A 20,747-nucleotide genomic window follows, 5' to 3' on the forward strand; every position below is an offset into this window, starting at 1 on the left:
GTTACCAAGTTACAGGGAAGTATGCCAGTGGTACAACTCAACGTAGAATATATATTTTTAATCACTTGTGTCCATAACGTAAATCATAAAATGCATGTATTCTCATCTCGAAATATTTAGAGTTTAAAAGTGGGACTATATACTCACTTTTGCCTTGAAGGTATTTAACTCGACTTGGTCTCCGATAGATATCACGAACCTAACCATATATATATAATATATCAACATATTTTCTTTTCAAGTAATCGCTACATATATATATATATATATATATATATATATATATATATATATATATATATATATATATATATATATATATATATATATATATATATATATATATATATATACTTATAATACTTTTAATATTTTCTTAGTCCGTAGTTAGCAGTCCGATGTTAGTGGTCCACAATTAGTTGCTCAACAAAATAAATAAAGACCCCATCGTATTCGTATTGATCAGAATTAATCTCGACCCATGGTACCATGTTGTCAAATGACGTGTTGCGTACATAAAGTACCGTGTTGTCAAATGACGTGTTGCGTACAATCATGAGGTCTTATGATTAATCTTCTCGTGTTGTTTATGGGTGGTCCTGAAATATATAAAATCAAATCATAAGTAATTATATATAAAATATCATATTAATTAGAAAAGATATGATTAATTTACTTTATCTCCAAATATTTTCGTAGCTAAACTAGTTTCGGATACCCAATCTTGTTTTAGTCGTAATTTCTTCATTACAACTCCGTTTTTGTTGGTTCAACTTGCCACTTCCTTGGATCGAGTCAAATTTTAAGAATATGAACTAAAAATACCTAAGTTTGTATTCAAAATCATAGGTTATAGGTCAAACTTTGGTAAAACTTATGAAAGTGATCATTTTCCATCATAAAAACAACATTTAATGATCATTTTTCTAAAAATACTTACACTTTGAGTTAAACCATCAAATTTTTATGTGTTAACATATTCATAAGAAATATCATTTTTCATGAACATGAACTTCCAATTCAAAGTTCAAGTTGGTTTTTAATTATCCAACCCAAAACAGACCCCGGTTGCACTCCGACGACGTAGATTCAGTTTTTAAGGTGTTCTTTGTAAAACCAAGTTATATCTTGTTAAGTTAGCATATCATTATGATATATTACAGGTATTGAAGTGTTTTAAAAGTTAAGTTAGAAGGATCTATTTAGTTTGCAAACAAGTTTGAAATCATTCAAACTATGTTCTTGTTGTTAAAATTTTACAACATAAAATAAGATAGCTATATAATTATGAATCGAACAAGATTATGAACAAGGTTACTACCTCAAGTTACTTGGACAAAGTTACTGTAAGAGATAAGAAAAAATCTTAGAATCAAAGAGTGGTGGATTTAGATCAAAAGGTTGGAAGTATACTTCTTCAAATGGGTGGTTATTTTGATTTGTTTTTGAAAGAGTTTTCTTATGGTGTTTAAGGCTTGTAATTGAAGCTAAATGATGGGAAAAATGTTTGGAGATGATCAAGTATGAATTTAAGAGTATTTTGAGAGAGAAATGAGGGTATAGGTATGAGAAAATGGAGTGAATAAATGGTGTTCATTCATAAAAATGTTTTTAGTTTATAAAGAAAGAAAAGGATTCTTAATTTTGTTTTCTTACTAATAATTCATGCTACTTGAAAAATCCTAGTTACCTCATATCTAGGACAATAATAATGTTGATTAGGATGTTGATTTGATGTGTATATACCAATAGTAAATACATATAGAAGCTGGGTATGATACGGGTACATATACCCTAGATATACCTATAGAAATCATGAGGAAACGGAATGAGAATTCAAATATAGCTATCTTTTGTGAATATACTTATATTGTTTTATGTATTTAAGTCCTTAAAAAGTGATTAGATACATTATATATACGATACATGTATAAGCATTATAGGTTATAAGTATATATATCAAAGAATGTTACGTATAGTTATCGTTTTGAAAACTTAAGTTAGTAGTTTCAAAATATACTTATAACTCATTGTCATTAGTACACAATGAGATGTTAAACCATCCTTAGATTATGTTAAATATATATAAATACATATATATACACAAACGTATAATTATCGGATGTTATATAGTTCGTGATATCATCGGTCAAATTGGACGGTCAAACGTTGTGTAAAACTCTTTTCAAAAACACAAGTCTCAACAATTTGGATTGCTTATCATGTTGGTAAGGTTTAATTTATGTAAATATTAATCTCATAAGTATAAAATGATTGGAAAAATCCGGGTCGTTACAGTACCTACCCGTTAAATAAATTTCGTCCTGAAATTTGAATGGGATGGTCATGGCTGACAATAAGTATGTTTTCATGACGTATACGAGTTGGAAATTAGAGTTTTATTATCATCAAGTAATATTGATAAAGCAATTTGATTTTTGTGAAGAGTACGAGTGAGGCTATCACCAAAGGGTGAAATGAGTAGGTATAGATTCGTCATATCTTTTGACGTAGATAGGATTGATTTCCAAGTTCAAGAGATTTGGAGTAAAATCTTCATAATGAGATTTGATTCTTCGATAATCAAGGAAATTAGAATCCGCTTTAAATGCGATCATCTATTTTAATTGCTCTGTCGGATCTTTTACTATAAATCCACCTCCTTTCATTTCCTTACAACTCATACCTTCTATTTTTCCTCCCTCAATTCATACTTTAAAACATTCATCAGTATGCTTCATCCAGTACTGATCCGGGATATACTCTTAACTTTCATCTCTGTCATTCTTCTTTTTCATCTACCTCCGGAGGATTTTATTTATTTCTACTATTACCTTGGGGTTATAGTATTGTTAATTCTCCCGTGCCTTTACGTTGCAATACGTATTGATATACACGGTTTGTAATTTATTTGTTGTTGTCGAGCTTTATATTTTCTTTTATATTCAAAAGTTCCATACTTTTGTTTCCTCTTCCCGACTTCGAGTCAAGCGAATAATGGTCCGGAATTCGTAGGTATGAATTTTGAAATAAACATAGTTAATGTTCTAAGAAGGAAATAGTAATTGCACGATCTTGATTTGTTAAGTTACCAGAATGTCCGAAAAGATAGAATTATCAAGGAGATATGTTGTTAATATGTTTGGAGATTGGGTAGAATGTAAGAGTTGTGTAACATGGCACATGATGACGTTATGATCTATGAATCATTATGTTCCATTTAGAAACTCAGCATGAATTACTGTAATATAATCACGTTGGTCAAGTGTCATTATATTATACTAATTCATGCTTCAGTTTCCAACACTACTTCAAAACATTCATATTTTAAACTCGAATTTTTCAGAATTTAGAAACTAACACAGTTTCTTTTATGTTGTAACGGAAATATTGTGAAGAGATAAATGATTTTTGATGAGGATAGTTGGGAATATATCTTCAGGAATATCGGAGATACTTATAATGAAAAATATGATGATATCTTAGAATATCTAAGATCAGGGAATGACGCGGAAAATCTGTCTGTGAAGGTTTAGAATAAGGAGTAAGGTTCTTACTAACGGTTTCAGCAGACACTGAATCATTTGAATCCTTTGAAGGTAGATTTCGTCATTGTGATTTGTCCACAACCTCCTTTATACTTTGCTCAATCCGTTTTCCAGTACCAAATTTATCGTTCGAGCTTTTCCAATCTATTATTCTTTATTGTCAAACTTCTGACCGTAATTGTTGTCTACTGTCTTTACCACTTTATCAGTCTTTTCCAAAACTAAATAGCACTAATTCGTAGACTGGAGCATTTTTCAGAAACTTCACATTTGAAATATGTAATTCTTGTGGATAGACGTTGTATATATATATATATATATATATATATATATATATATATATATATATATATATATATATATATATATATATATATATATATATATATATAACTGCCGAAATAGAAATACTGCGAGATTTCAAAATACCAATTGTTGATTCCGCCAAAGGGGTAACGAGTTGCTGGTACATCTGCTGATAATGTCGTGGAATATAAAAGGTTCCCTGGTAACAAAAGGGTAATCGTATGTATTACAGGTTATAATAAGGCTACTTCGAATGGAAAGTCGAGGTTGACTTGCTGAAACTGTGACAAAATTTGCTATTTTGAAAAGGAATCGCAAAGTTATATTTGCTAATAAATGCTAAAAGATTTAACGCGGATACGTGTTAAATTATGTCCTTGGTTTCGAGAGCTTTTCAGGTGCAAGACTGCGGGTAATGTGTGGTTGGATCATCATCTCGATTGTCCATTATTTGAAGTGTCTTCAGGAATTTCGAAGGGTTTGATCAAAGATTGTAATTGTTAATATACATATGATATTTTAGGACTTTGAATGATACAAATATTTTTCTGGGTTCCAAGAATCGAATGATGTTCTAGCATAGTTTTGAAGTCAAAGTATAGTTTTGAAATATGTAAGAGTCCTAAGAGTGATGTCTTCTGTTAAGTCTTGACTTGGATTTCATTTTGTCGTAATCAAATTTGGATGAGAATGGTTGTTTTGATTTATATGAAAGAATGTATATTATTGTGAAGGTAGTGAGTATAGTTGATGATTGTTGAATCAGAGTCGAAGAATATAATCATATTAATTGTGAATTTATATATCTCTCGGGTATTACCTACCCGTTAAAAAAAAATTTCACAAGTAATGTTTTGTACCAGAGAATTTTATTACAATCTTTATGAAAATATATGTACATATATATCTTCTTCGGATGTAATCATGAATTTAATAAGTCAATATAATATTAGACTCATTTGATTTTCGGTTTGAGCTAGAATAAGTAATCTCTAAAACGATTAGGATCCACATATTCTTCACAGAATATTAATGAAGTTATGGATCAATACTTCATTATTTATTCTTATATATATTTCCTTAGCGAATCATGCTGATACTCATTGAACTCTTGCTAAATTCGCAAGATATGAATGTTGTTTCCCAGTAAGCTTCGAGTACATAGAAGATGAAAATGTAAAATCAAACATATTATTGAATAATACACTTGGTTTATTATAAAACGAAATTCATTGAATTGAAACAGGGATTGTAGTTAACGATGATTAAGTTGCTGACGAAGGACGTACATCATTGCATATTTGTAGTATGAATTTAAACGAGTAGTATCTACCCTTTTTCAATTCATACTTAATAGCTTAGTACGAAAAGATTTATTCTGGTTTCCGAATTCATATATATAAAATATTTATATAAATTCTTCAGAAGAATGAGTTAATACTTCATAACTCGTTGATGCAATATACGCATTATTGATGATGTCCACGGTGATTCTTGAACTGGTGGAGCTTGTGATGTTAAAGTTGCTGACGATTCTAACGATGTTGACAGCACTGACTGTGTTGGTGAGGCTAAGGGTACTGTTGATGCTGTTGGTAAAACAAGTCTAGCTTGTACCTTACGCATCATTCTTGTCGGGGTTTCTACTCTTCCTTTTATCATTTCTGTCCACTCATCTGATTTATGGTTAAGGCAAAAATAGGTAATCTCTATGTCTTTAGAGATTACATAATCACCATAGAATGTTTCTCCGATGAAGTTATGAATCAATACTTCATCGTTTGTTGTTGTTGGTACTTCTTGGTATCTATGGTGCGTGTGATGTTGATATCCGAGGTACGAATGGTGATATTGAGGCGTGTGATGCGGATGTGATTGTTGGTGGTGGTAATGATCCTGTTGATGTTGATGATGGTGATAACGTTGATGCTGGTGATGCTGATGGTGCTTAGGGTATTGAGGCTTGCGATGTTGATGTTATTGACGGTACTGGTTATACTACTGATGCTGCTGATGGTGTTTGTAACCTTCGTACCGTATTCTCCAAAGCCACTACCCGAGTGCGAAGCTCGTTGACTTCTTCTATTACACCGGGGTGATTGTCGGTTCGGATGAGCGGATAAATAAAATCTAGAATTTGATGTAGTATATAATCGTGACGAGATACTCTGGAAATGAGAGAGAAAATGGTTTCTCGAACAGGTTCGCCGGTAAGTGCTTCAGGTTCATCGTCAAGAGGGTAATTTGGTGGATGGAAGGGATCACCTTCTTCTTGTCTCCAATGATTGAGGAGGCTACAAACCCATCCTCAATCCATCCAAAATAGATGATGACTGATTGCTTGATCCATTCCGGTCACACTGCTTTCGGAGCTTGAGTGGTATTCCGTATCGGAATCCGAGGGACTTCAACTAGTGACGAGTTCCATTTCGTATGATTGAATAAAGGATTTTTTTCGACATGAAATGATTTTCTGGCTATCGGGTGGTATTCTAATTATATAGAATATCCACATATATAGAACAAAAGATCTCATAGATTATGGAGGGATTTACGGAATATGTGAGACAAAGTTTACAGTAACAGATACGCGTAGATATGAATTAGCAAATACGCTAAGATATGAATTTTGTCTATACACCATTCATGCAATGAATGCAGTAAGACGCGTTTAGACTTAAGATGATAAGCATGTAATTTCCTACAGATGATAAGTAGATGATTTTCGACACAAAATGATAAGCAAAATTTTGACATGCAGACACGGTCGAAGTCCAGACTCACTAATGCAACCTAACGACTTATCAGTTAGACACACTAATGCAGAACTGGTTCGCTAAGACCACCGCTCTGATACCACATGAAACGACCCGACCCAATCTATAGGGACGAATACGATAACATATGATTACATCGCGAGGCATTTGACCTCTATATGATACGTTTTATAAACATTGCATTCTTTTGAAAAGATATAACATAAATGAATATTTAAAATTCAATGTTTTCGACATCTGATGATTTCTACATATAGACAATAACCGTAAATAATAGTTTACAAGAATACTTCCGTTGACAATGCAGTCAAAATAAATACACGGTGATGATTTTGTGAATGCAATGCTTCCTCGAATAAAACATGTATGACTCCATGCACATGGTTTCTATAACATATATTCAAACAGCGGAAGACTTCTAGGAACCTGAGAATAAACATGCTTTAAACATCAACATAAAGTTGGTGAGATATAGGTTTAATGCTAGCAGCGTTATAAATATAGACCACAAGATTTCATATACATAAACGTTTTAATAAAAAATATTCTAAGTTGTTGAGCACTTGATAACCATACTTAACATTTAATCAACGTCGCATATTCCCTTTATTATGAAATCTTACTACACCGTACCAACTGTAGTCACCGAAACGAAGTACTGTGCAACCGTTGAATACTGGTCGTCCAGTCCGGTTGGGGTTGTCAGGCCCGATAGATCTATCAACAGGATTCGCGTTTACAATACCTCATGTAAATAGTAGTTACCAAGTTACAGGGAAGTATGCCAGTGGTACAACTCAACGTAGAATATATATTTTTAATCACTTGTGTCCATAACATAAATCATAAAATGCATGTATTCTCATCCCGAAATATTTAGAGTTTAAAAGTGGGACTATATACTCACTTTTGCCTTGAAGGTATTTAACTCGACTTGGTCTCCGATAGATATCACGAACCTAACCATATATATATAATATATCAACATATTTTCTTTTCAAGTAATCGCTATATATATATATATATATATATATATATATATATATATATATATATATATATATATATATATATATACTTATAATACTTTTAGTATTTTCTTAATCCGTAGTTAGCAGTCCGATGTTAGTGGTCCACAATTAGTTGCTCAACAAAATAAGTAAAGACCCCATCGTATTCGTATTGATCAGAATTGATCTCGACCCATGGTACCATGTTGTCAAATGACGTATTACGTACATAAAGTACCGTGTTGTCAAATGACGTGTTGCGTACAATCATGAGGTATTATGATTAATCTTCTCGTGTTGTTTACGGGTGGTCCTGAAATATATAAAATCAAATCATAAGTAATTATATATAAAATATCATATTAATTAGAAAAGATATGATTAATTTACTTTATCTCCAAATATTTTCGTAGCTAAACTAGTTTCGGATACCCAATCTTGTTTTAGTCGTAGTTTCTTCATTACAACTCCGTTTTTGTTGGTTCAACTTGCCACTTCCTTGGATCGAGTCAAATTTTAAGAATATGAACTAAAAATACCTTAGTTTGTATTCGAAATCACAGGTTATAGGTCAAACTTTGGTAAAACTTATGAAAGTGATCATTTTCCATCATAAAAACAACATTTAATGATCATTTTTCTAAAAATACTTACACTTTGAGTTAAACCATGAAATTTTTATGTGTTAACATATTCATAAGAAATATCATTTTTCCAGAACATGAACTTCCAATTCAAAGTTCAAGATGGTTTTTAATTATCCAACCCAAAATAGCCCCCGGTTGCACTCCGACGACCTAGATTCAGTTTTTAAGGTGTTCTTTGTAAAACCAAGTTATATCTTGTTAAGTTAGCATATCATTATGATATATTAAAGGTCTTGAAGTGTTTTAAAAGTTAAGTTAGAAGGATCTATTTAGTTTACAAACAAGTTTGAAATCATTCAAACTATGTTCTTGTTTTTAAAATTTTACAACATAAAATAAGATAGCTATATAATTATGAATCGAACAAGATTATGAACAAGGTTACTACCTCAAGTTACTTGGACAAAGTTACTGTAAGAGATAAGAAAAAATCTTGGAATCAAAGAGTGGTGGATTTAGATCAAAAGGTTGGAAGTATACTTCTTCAAATGGGTGGTTATTTTGATATGTTCTTGAAAGAGTTTTCTTATGGTGTTTAAGGCTTGTAATTGAATCTAAATGATGGGGAAAATGCTTGGAGATGATAAAGTATGAAGTTAAGAGTATTTTGAGAGAGAAATGAGGGTGTAGGTATGAGAAAATGGAGTGAAGAAATGGTGTTCATTCATAAAAATATTTTTAGTTTATAAAGAAAGAAAAGGATTCCTAATTTTGTTTTCTTACTAATAATTCATGCTACTTGACAAATCCTAGTTACCTCATATCTAGGACAGTAATAATGTTGATTAGGATGTTGATTTGATGTGTATATACCAATAGTAAATACATATAGAAGCTGGGTATGATACGGGTACATATACCCTAGATATACGTATAGAAATCTTGAGGAAACGGAATGAGAATTCAAATATAGCTATCTTTTGTGAATATACTTATATTGTTTTATGTATTTAAGTCCTTAAAAAGTGATTAGATACATTATATATACAATACATGTATAAGCATTATAGGTTATAAGTATATATATATCAAAGAATGTTACGTATAGTTATCGTTTTGAAAACTTAAGTTAGTAGTTTCAAAATATACTTATAACTCATTGTCATTAGTACACAATGAGATGTTAAACCATCCTTAGATCATGTTAAATATATTTAAATACATATATATACACAAACGTATAATTATCGTATGTTATATAGTTCGTGATATCATCGGTCAAATTGGACGGTCAAACGTTGTGTAAAACTCTTTTCAAAAACACAAGTCTCAACAATTTGGATTGATTATCATGTTGGTAAGGTTTAATTTATGTAAATATTAATCTCATAAGTATAAAATGATTGGAAAAATCCGGTTCGTTACATTTATCATGTCCGAAGTTGTTCCGGAATGATGAGGATATTCTATATGCAATTTGTTAAGGTCGATTACTAGGTGTTCAATCCATATGAAAGAATTTTATGCATAATGGTTATGGGAAATGGGAATATTAAATCTGGTGGTCTATTAAAATGATGAATTTTATTGTTTACGATAAATCTATGAACTCACCAACCTTTTGGTTGACACTTGAAAGCATGTTTATTCTCAGGTATGAAAGAAATCTTTCGCTGTGCATTAGCTCATCTTAAGGATATTACTTGGAGTCATTCATGGCATATTTTGAAAGACGTTGCATTCGAGTCGTTGAGTTCATTAAGATTATTATTAAGTCAATTATAGTTGGATAGTGGATATTATGAAATGGTATGCATGCCTGTCAATTGTCGATGTAAAGAAAGTTTGTCTTTTAAAAACGAATGCAATGTTTGTAAAATGTATCATATAGAGGTCAAATACCTCGCAATGTAATCATATGTTATTGTATTTGTCCTTATGGATTAGGACGGGTCTTTACATAGACGCTGGATATCGACAAGCTAAGTAAATCGACATTTTACATTAAGATGATTTCATACGTTTATTTAACCTTTGGACTTTATCTCACGCTTCATCAACAAGTGGTAATTTCAAAACTTGAAACCTATTATGAGTATATATAATTTTACTCTTCTAAAACGTTTTACGATATAACAATTTCCATTATGATTATTAAATACACTTAGTTTTAAAATCAAAATTTTCATATTTATTTGATTGAGTTCAAACGTACAAAAATGTTTTCAGTTAAAAAGAACTTTATTATTATTATGTTCTATAAGATAATTTATTTATGAATTTTGAAGGATTTAATTAAAGCTTTGTATTATAAATTTACAACTATATTTTATTGTTCAAAAAGGTAGTAGCATTACTGAATAATAATTTCGAAACGATTATTAATTATATAATGAACTTTGAAATATAATTAGTTTGAAAAACTATATATTATATTGTAAATAAATATTTCAAATTTATATTTCGAAATGAATATATATATGATTTACAACATAATAAAATTTAATATTAATGTCGTTATAAAATGTTTTATTTAAAAATATTACTATTATATATATATATATATATATATATATATATATATATATATATATATATATATATATATATATATATATATATATATATATATATATATATATATATATATATATATATATATATATATATATATATATATATATAACGAGACATCGATTTATAGAAGCGAATAACCAAAACACTCGAACGATCAAGTTACATTTCAAGTGATATATTTCATTGATAATTTAAGTCTATATTTTGACAGGGGTACGAGTCACGTAACGTAAAGTGCAAATTTTCTAACCTTACGAAACGTCATTCAAAAAACCGGAACTAGGACATGAGTCGAGCGTCAACGTTCGAGTCATTGGAACTAAAATTGTGATGACCCGAAAATTTCCGACCAAATTTAAACTTAATATTTAAATGGTTTCGACACGATAAGCAAAGTATGTATCAAAAAGTTTGAACTGTGTTCATGTATTCATTTACCCTTCGACTATTCCCAACGATTCACGAACAATTATTTATAAATAGATATGTGTGTGTGTGTATATATATATATATAAATAAAAATTCGAAATACAATTTGAAGTATTATATTATTATTACTATTATTATTATTATATAATTATTATTACCATTATCATTAAAAATCATTAAAAATCATTATTATAGCTATTATTATTATTATTAAAAAGATAATCCAATTATTATTATTATTATTAATATTATTATTATCAAATTTTTTTATCATTATTATTATTTATTATAATTATTATCATTATTATTAATATAATAATAATAATTATTAATATTATTATTAATACATAATTAGTATACAGAGTGTTATATAATCAGATAAATAAACGAGTAATCAATTTTCCCATCTCTATCACTTTTTTTTTTTTTTTCAATTTCTCTATTCTATATTTGATACTTGTCGACCACCATTGCTATACAACAAAATATCATATCAGGTTTAGTACTTATTTGATACTTATTGGGATATTAATGTTTCCCTTTTTATCACGGGTTATCTATCTGTCCATTCACTATCCTATATTACACATCTTCTTCTCTAAATATGCATTAGGACTAGTACATAATCAAAACACCCATCATCTTGTTAAATAACTAATGAATCATCCCAACCCACATCAAACCAACACCTTTGCTCTCTCTTGTTCGACAAACATCAAACCGTCGTCACCTTTCAAGACAACCACGACCACCCTCACAATCATGATCCCCTCACTGTTCTTTCTCTTTTAGTCAAGTTACAACACCCGTATACGTCACCCAACACCACTTTTGTGGTTCGATACCCACACTTAAACCACTACTGTTTATATCTCTCAGTATTAATCGAACTACCTACACAAAAAGCAACTATTAACGCATGTTTTCAAATCTTATTCAATCAACGTGTAACCAAATCCCATAACCAACGTCACTAGCATAAAACTGAACACCTTGAATCCTTCTTTTCTGTTTTACGGCCCAACCCATGAACAAACCACCTGCCTTTAAATTTTCTGTTTCTTGTTCGACTGCTAAACCACTACGAAACCGCCATTTACTACCCTTCTAATGACTACTACTGTGAGTGATTTTTATTTTCTTTCTATCTCCTTCGTGAACTTACATAATAATACAATAGATCTTTACTTGCTTCTTCTTGTTCGAGACCCACTTGAACTACTAGTGCTGTTTATGGTTCGTCAGGTCCAAAAAACCACAACACAAACCCATTTGTGTTTTGCTGCACATCCGAGAAATTCAATATCGAAACCCATTTATGTTTCTACTATTGATCATCACAACCCCACTTCAATCACCACAACCTACAATCAAAAATCACCATGAACGAACAAAAAGTCACACCACTTCGATCACCAATTCATCAAACTGTAACAACCCCAAACCAAACCACGAACAACCCGCGTTAAATATCAAAATAACAAAAAAATTTCCTGTACAGCACTGTGGTGCGGCGCGCCACATAGGACCGCGCGGCGCCCCAATCTGGTCTGTCCAAAAAGTTTTGAAACGCGAAAAAGATCGGCCACTTCCCGACATAATTAGACCAAACGCTTTTAACAACATATTCAAATATGTAAAACTAACACTATTCAAACATAAAATAAGTTTTACAAGGCGAGGCCCACATCGGCCGTTTTACGAGTTTAATACATAACGTGAGTTTCGACCACCAAAAAGTTTAAGTACCAAATGACACGATGAGCATGGTGTTTGGGATTAAACTACCCAAGTCATGGTCAAACTCCAAAAGCTAACACATCCAAAAAAGCGTCCCCTAACAATAAGCGGGATCTTTAATCCAACCGTATGCCCTTACCCTTATCCACGCCGGACCTATAAAATGGTAAACAACGAGAGGGTAAGCTAACGCTTAGTGAGTAGAATAAATATATACATGCATATAAGACTTACCTACTCGCATCCACGATATCATATAATGCATACAAACGCATAACGTCTCAATAAACAAGCTAGTATCGTCAATTCGTACAACTAGCAACATCAATAGCATAATATTCATAATAATAATTAAATGCTAACGTCAACAACTATAAACCATGGTTAACCAAATTCTTCACAAGGGAATGACTTCGCAAAACAAGTCATCGATGTTCATAACAACCGTTAGCTCCCAAACACGGCTATGGTATACTAACCCCCGAGGTGTTCCAAAAACGGCTATGGCATCACCCCCAAGTGTTCCAAAAACGGCTATGGAATCACTTGATCAATGTGTGAGTAAAACACGACTATTACTCACAATCATGTACACAAACACGGCTATGTGCACAAAATAATATGGAATACATCGTGAGAGTAAAATACGGCTATTACTCGCCACTATACGCACAAACACCTCTATGTGCATAAATATTAAAGGTGGACAAAAATGGCTATGTCACACAACTATGGTCACAATACGGCTATGTGACACCATTAATACGGCACGTAAATCATATACATACATATATAGATTTTCCACTCACCTTAAAGTCTTGGCGAGAGATAACCGAACTTTCAACTTCAATGTAACGCACCTATTACATTATGTACATATCAATCATTCATTCAAGGTGGTCAACCACTAACTTCATTCTAGTGCCATTTTGACCTAAGGTGCAATTTCGACCCATTTGCACCCTTAACCCTAAAATTGGGTTAACTTACACCAAAACCCTAAAATTTTCCAAGATAGGTTTAAAACACATTTCAATACAAAGTTTATGCATCTTCCACAACCATTAACCAACTTAGGTCCATTATAACCCATTTGACCATTTTAAAGTCAACATACAAATTTTGGGTCATCCACTAACCCACAGAACACCCACTTACATATATATAGGTGTGCTAGCAATTTACTAACTACTTTAAGTTCATAAACATGAATCTAACACTTTAAAAACCCTAGTTTGTCATCTTTGAGTCTACACGACCCAATTTCACCCAAAACACCCAATTCACCCACAAATGGGTTTTAAGTTCATCATTTACCCCAAACCCTAACCCTTAATCAAATTAACAAGGAAATTAAGATTAAAGCATACCACTACACTCAAAATGTAGCTAGGAAGTAGGTGAACAACTTTAATGCTTGCACTTAGACCCGAAATCGGCTTCTTCTTCCTTGATTTGAGTTCTCTCACTCTAGAAAACCCTTTCTCTCACTAAATTAATTTGGAAGAGGTGAAGTAGGTGAAAATGGTGTTATGAGGCTCACCAAACTGAATCTAGAGCCTTAAAGTCGGCCCTTTAGTGAATTTACCAATTTACCCTCAAAATATCTAATAAAAAAGAAAGGAATCTGTCACAGACCAATGGCGCGGCACGCCAATACCCTGCACGGCGCGCAACACCCCCAGATCAGAATCTGTTTCATTTTAAAATGTACAACGAAACCCCACTTCAAGAATCTTAATTACACTTATGTACACGACAAATAAACGGGTCTTACAACTCTCCCCCACTTGAATCGGAGTGCGTCCTCGCGATCCAAGCCGCATGACAAGAAGGAAGATAAACTAACACGAATTCTTCGGGCTCCCAAGTAAACTCGGAACCTTTACTACGACGCCATTGAACTTTAAAGGTCCTAACCTCTTTATGTCTCAACCTTTTGACCTTCTCATCGAGTATGGCAATCGGTTCCTCAATATACTCTAACTTATTATTTAGCTCAATCTCGTCTAAAGGTACCCAAGATGAATCATCCGTGAGACACTTACGGAGATGGGAGACATGGAAAGTATTATGAATCCCCGCAAGCTCTTCGGGTAGTTCCAAACGATACGCGACTTCACCAACACGAGCTAAAACCTTAAATGGTCCAATAAACCGAGGAGCTAACTTTCCCTGTTTTTGAAATCGAATAATACCCTTCCATGGTGAAACCTTAAGCATCACCATGTCACCTTCTTGAAATTCGATCATTCGTCTACGTTTGTCGGCATACGACTTTTGCCTATCTTGAGCCTTTTTCAAATGCTCTCGAATCATATCAATTTTGCTATTCGTCTCTAAGACCAAATCGGTACTCCCGATTTCCTTTTGTCCCACTTCACCCCAACAAATCGGGGTTCGACACATACGCCCATAAAGCATCTCATATGGCGGCATCCCGATACTAGTATGATAACTATTATTGTACGAGAATTCCACCAAAGGTAAGTGCTCGTCCCAAGTACCACCAAAATCAATAATACACGCCCGTAACATATCCTCCAAAGTTTGATTCGTACGTTCGGTTTGACCGTCCGTTTGAGGATGATACGCCGTGCTCAATTTCAATTGTGTACCCATATCTTCATGAAACTTTTCCCAAAAACGAGATCTAAAACGAGTATCTCGATCCGAAATAATCGATATAGGAACTCCGTGTCGAGAGATGACTTCCTTGATAAACAACTTAGCCAAGGTCTCCGACGATATCGCTTCCTTAATGGGAAGAAACAAAGCACTTTTCGTCAATCGATCAACTATCACCCAAATTGAATCAAATTGGGTTCTCGCCATTTTAGGTAACTTTGTAATGAAATCTATGGTAATGTGCTCCCATTTCCACTTTGGAATTTTTAACGGTTGCAACTTACCATACGGCTTTTAGTGTTCGGCTTTTACTTGCAAACACGTGACGCATTGCTCAACATACTTCACAACATCATGTTTCATGCCCGGCCACCAATAATCCTTCCTCAAATCATGATACATTTTCGTCGCGCCCGGATGAATGGAATACTTTGACTTATGTGCTTCATCAAGTACCACCCATCGGTAATCACCCATCTTAGGCACCCACACCCTTCCTTGAAAAGACAACAAACCACGCGAACCCATAGTAATGAATTCCGATTGCCCCACAATTCGTTCCGCATGCTTGTTGTGGACATAAACCTCTATCTGAGTCACACCAAGTTTTTCAAGAAAATCGTTAGTAATAATCATACGTAACAATCCCAATCGTAACGCCGGGTGATGACTCTTTCGACTTAACGCATCCGCGACCACATTCACCTTGCCCGGATGATAAAGTATTTCACAATCATAATCTTTTACCACATCCATCCACCTACGTTGACGATAATTCAAATCTCATTGATTAAAGAGATGTTTCAAGCTCTTATGATTCGAATAAATCGTACTCTTAACACCATACAAGTAATGGCGCCAAATTTTCAACGCATGCACAACTGTCGCCAACTCAAGATCATGAGTCGGATATCTCGTCTCGTGTTCCTTTAATTGTCGAGAGGCATAAGCGATGACTTTACCCCTTTGCATAAGAACACACCCGAGCCCATTTAGCGAAGCATCACAATAAATCGTCATGTCTTCCACTCCTTCCGGCAAAACTAACACCGGAGCTTGACATAACTTCTCTTTCAATAATTGAAAAGAAATTTCTTGCTCGTTCTCCCGATTAAACTTCGCCTTCTTCCTCGTCAATTTCATCAACGAAGAAGCGATCTTTGAAAAGTCTTGGATAAACCGACGATAATAACCGGCCAATCCGAGAAAACTTCGGACCTCCATAGGCGTAGTCAGTTGTCTCCAACTCTTCATCGTCTCAATCTTCCCCAGATCTACTTGAATACTGTCTTTGTTCACAATGTGGCCAAGGAATTGAACCTCCCTTAGCCAAAATTCACATTTGGAGAACTTAGCATACAACTTATCCTTTCGTAATGTCTTCAATACCTCACACAAATGACGTTCATGTTCGTTCATACTTTTCGAGTAGACTAGTATGTCGTCAATGAACACAATCACCGACTTATCCAACATAGGTTGGCACACTCGGTTCATAAGATCCATGAATGCCACCGGTGCATTCGTAAGACCAAAAGGCATAACTACGAATTCAAAATGCCCATAACGCGTTCGAAAAGCCGTTTTCTCAATATCTTCCTCACGGACCCGCATTTGGTGATAGCCGGACCGTAGGTCGATTTTAAAGAAATACATTGCACCTTGGAGTTGGTCAAACAAATCGTCAATCCGAGGTAATGCATAATGATTCTTGATCGTCACTTTATTTAACTCCCGATAATCGATGCACATCCGCATACTTCCATCCTTCTTTTTCATGAATAAAACCGGAGCGCCCCATGGCGAAGCACTCGGTCGAATAAAACCCTTCTCAAGCAAATCTTGGGTTTGATTTAACAACTCTTGCATTTCCGTCGGCGCTAAATGATAAGGAGTTTTAGCAATTGGAGTAGCTCCCGGAACCAACTCGATGCGAAATTCAACTTGTCTTTCCGCCGGAACACCCGGTAACTCATCCGGAAAAACGTCTTCGAATTCACTAACCACCGTAATTTCACGAATGGGTGGTGGCTCATCACGAGTATCAATAACATGGGCAAGAAAAGCCATGCCACCACTATCAAGGAGACGACGTGCCCGTGCAAAAGTGCATATCGGCACAAGTCTTCTACGCTTATCACCGTGAATAATTAACTCTCCCCCACTTGGGGTCGTCACACGAATAAATTTTTCATGGCATGCAATATCGGCTCTATTATGATCTAGCCAATCCATAACCACAACAATATCAAAATCGCCCAAGGTCATCGGAATGAGATCTATCTTAAAGTTTTCGGCACCAAACACAACATCACAATTTTTACACACATCGACCACTAGCACCGTCTTGTCATCCGCTATTTCGACTTCTACCGGACGACTTAACTAAGCTAACGGTCTATTAAGTTTAGGCACAAATTTAGGAGACACAAACGATAAATTTTCACCGCTATAAAAAAGAATCCTTGTCGTAGTAGAGTTAACCATAAAAGTACCTGAGACAACTTCGTTGGATTGTTTTGCTTCATCATTGGTCATCAAGTAGTTGCGACCCCTAGCCGTGCCTGCCGTCTTTTCTAACTTCTTGACATGATCATTATTCAAATCGGGACAATCCGGCCTCTTGTGCCCCTCCTTTCCACAATTAAAACACGTGACCGACTTGGTCAAACAATCACGGGCGTAATGACCCAACTTCCCACAACTATAACAAGTAGGCCTAAAAGTATTTGAACCACCCTTCTTCACACTTCCGACGCTTTCGGACCCCTTCTTGTTCTTGTTTTTCTTGTTTGAGAAGTTAGAATGACTAGAACCTTCAAATTTTTTTTTGGAAAAAGCGAAATCACTCTTTCTTGGAACCTCCGGCTCAAAACCCCTAGCCAATTCGTATAAATCTTCAAAAGACTTAGCCATACCCCGGCTAATCTTACCCTTCATGTAGTGACCCGAACTTTTCCATGTTTATATATATTAATTGAGATTGATATTTACATGATTAAATGTTTCCAACATGTTAAGCAATCAAACTTGTTAAGACTTGATTAATTGAAATATGTTTCATATAGACAATTGACCACCCAAGTTGACCGGTGATTCACGAACGTTAAAACTTGTAAAAACTATATGATGACATATATATGGATATATATATAGTTAACATGATACTATGATAAGTAAACATATCATTAAGTATATTAACAATGAACTACTTATGTAAAAACAAGACTACTAACTTAATGATTTTTAAACGAGACATATATGTAACGATTATCGTTGTAAAGACATTTAATGTATATATATCATATTAAGAGATATTCATACATGATAATATCATGATAATATAATAATTTAAAATCTCATTTGATATTATAAACATTGGGTTAACAACATTTAACAAGATCGTTAACCTAAAGGTTTCAAAACAACACTTACATGTAACGACTAACGATGACTTAACGACTCAGTTAAAATGTATATACATGTAGTGTTTTAATATGTATTTATACATTTTTGAAAGAATTCAATACACTTATCAAAATACTTCTACTTAACAAAAATGCTTACAATTACATCCTCGTTCAGTTTCATCAACAATTCTACTCGTATGCACCCGTATTCGTACTTGTACAATACACAGCTTTTAGATGTATGTACTATTGGTATATACACTCCAATGATCAACTCTTAGCAGCCCATGTGAGTCACCTAACACATGTGGGAACCATCATTTGACAACTAGCATGAAATATCTCAGAAAATTACAAAAATATGAGTAATCATTCATGACTTATTTACATGAAAACAAAATTACATATCCTTTATATCTAATCCATACACCAACGACCAAAAACACCTACAAACACTTTCATTCTTCAATTTTCTTCATCTAATTGATCTCTCTCAAGTTCTATCTTCAAGTTCTAAGTGTTCTTCATATATTCTACAAGTTCTAGTTACATAAAATCAAGAATACTTTCATGTTTGCTAGCTCACTTCCAATCTTGTAAGGTGATCATCCAACCTCAAGAAATCTTTGTTTCTTACAGTAGGTTATCATTCTAATACAAGGTAATAATCATATTCAAACTTTAGTTCAATTTCTATAACTATAACAATCTTATTTCAAGTGATGATCTTACTTGAACTTGTTTTCGTGTCATGATTCTGCTTCAAGAACTTCGAGCCATCCAAGAATCCGTTGAAGCTAGATCCATTTTTCTCTTTTTCCAGTAGGTTTATCCAATGAACTTAAGGTAGTAATGATGTTCATAACATCATTCAATTCATACATATAAAGCTATCTTATTCGAAGGTTTAAACTTGTAATCACTAGAACATAGTTTAGTTAATTCTAAACTTGTTCGCAAACAAAAGTTAATCCTTCTAACTTGACTTTTAAAATCAACTAAACACATGTTCTATATCTATATGATATGCTAAGTTAATGATTTAAAACCAGGAGACACGAAAAACACCGTAAAATCGGATTTACGCCGTCGTAGTAACACCGCGGGCTGTTTTGGGTTAGTTAATTAAAAACTATGATAAACTTTGATTTAAAAGTTGTTATTCTGAGAAAATGATTTTTATTATGAACATGAAACTATATCCAAAAATTATGGTTAAACTCAAAGTGAAAGTATGTTTTCTAAAATGGTCATCTAGACGTCGTTCTTTCGACTGAAATGACTACCTTTACAAAAACAACTTGTAACTTATTTTTCCGACTATAAACCTATACTTTTTCTGTTTAGATTCATAAAATAGAGTTCAATATGAAACCATAGCAATTTGATTCACTCAAAACGGATTTAAAATGAAGAAGTTATGGGTAAAACAAGATTGGATAATTTTTCTCATTTTAGCTACGTGAAAATTGGTAACAAATCTATTCCAACCATAACTTAATCATCTTGTATTGTATATTATGGAATCTTGAGATACCATAGACACGTATACAATGTTTCGACCTATCATGTCGACACATCTATATATATTTCGGAACAACCATAGACACTCTATATGTGAATGTTGGAGTTAGCTATACAGGGTTGAGGTTGATTCCAAAATATATATAGTTTGAGTTGTGATCAATACTGAGATACGTATACACTGGGCCGTGGATTGATTCAAGATAATATT

The sequence above is a fragment of the Rutidosis leptorrhynchoides genome, chromosome 4, assembly GCF_046630445.1.
Source record: "Rutidosis leptorrhynchoides isolate AG116_Rl617_1_P2 chromosome 4, CSIRO_AGI_Rlap_v1, whole genome shotgun sequence".
NCBI lineage: Eukaryota > Viridiplantae > Streptophyta > Magnoliopsida > Asterales > Asteraceae > Rutidosis > Rutidosis leptorrhynchoides.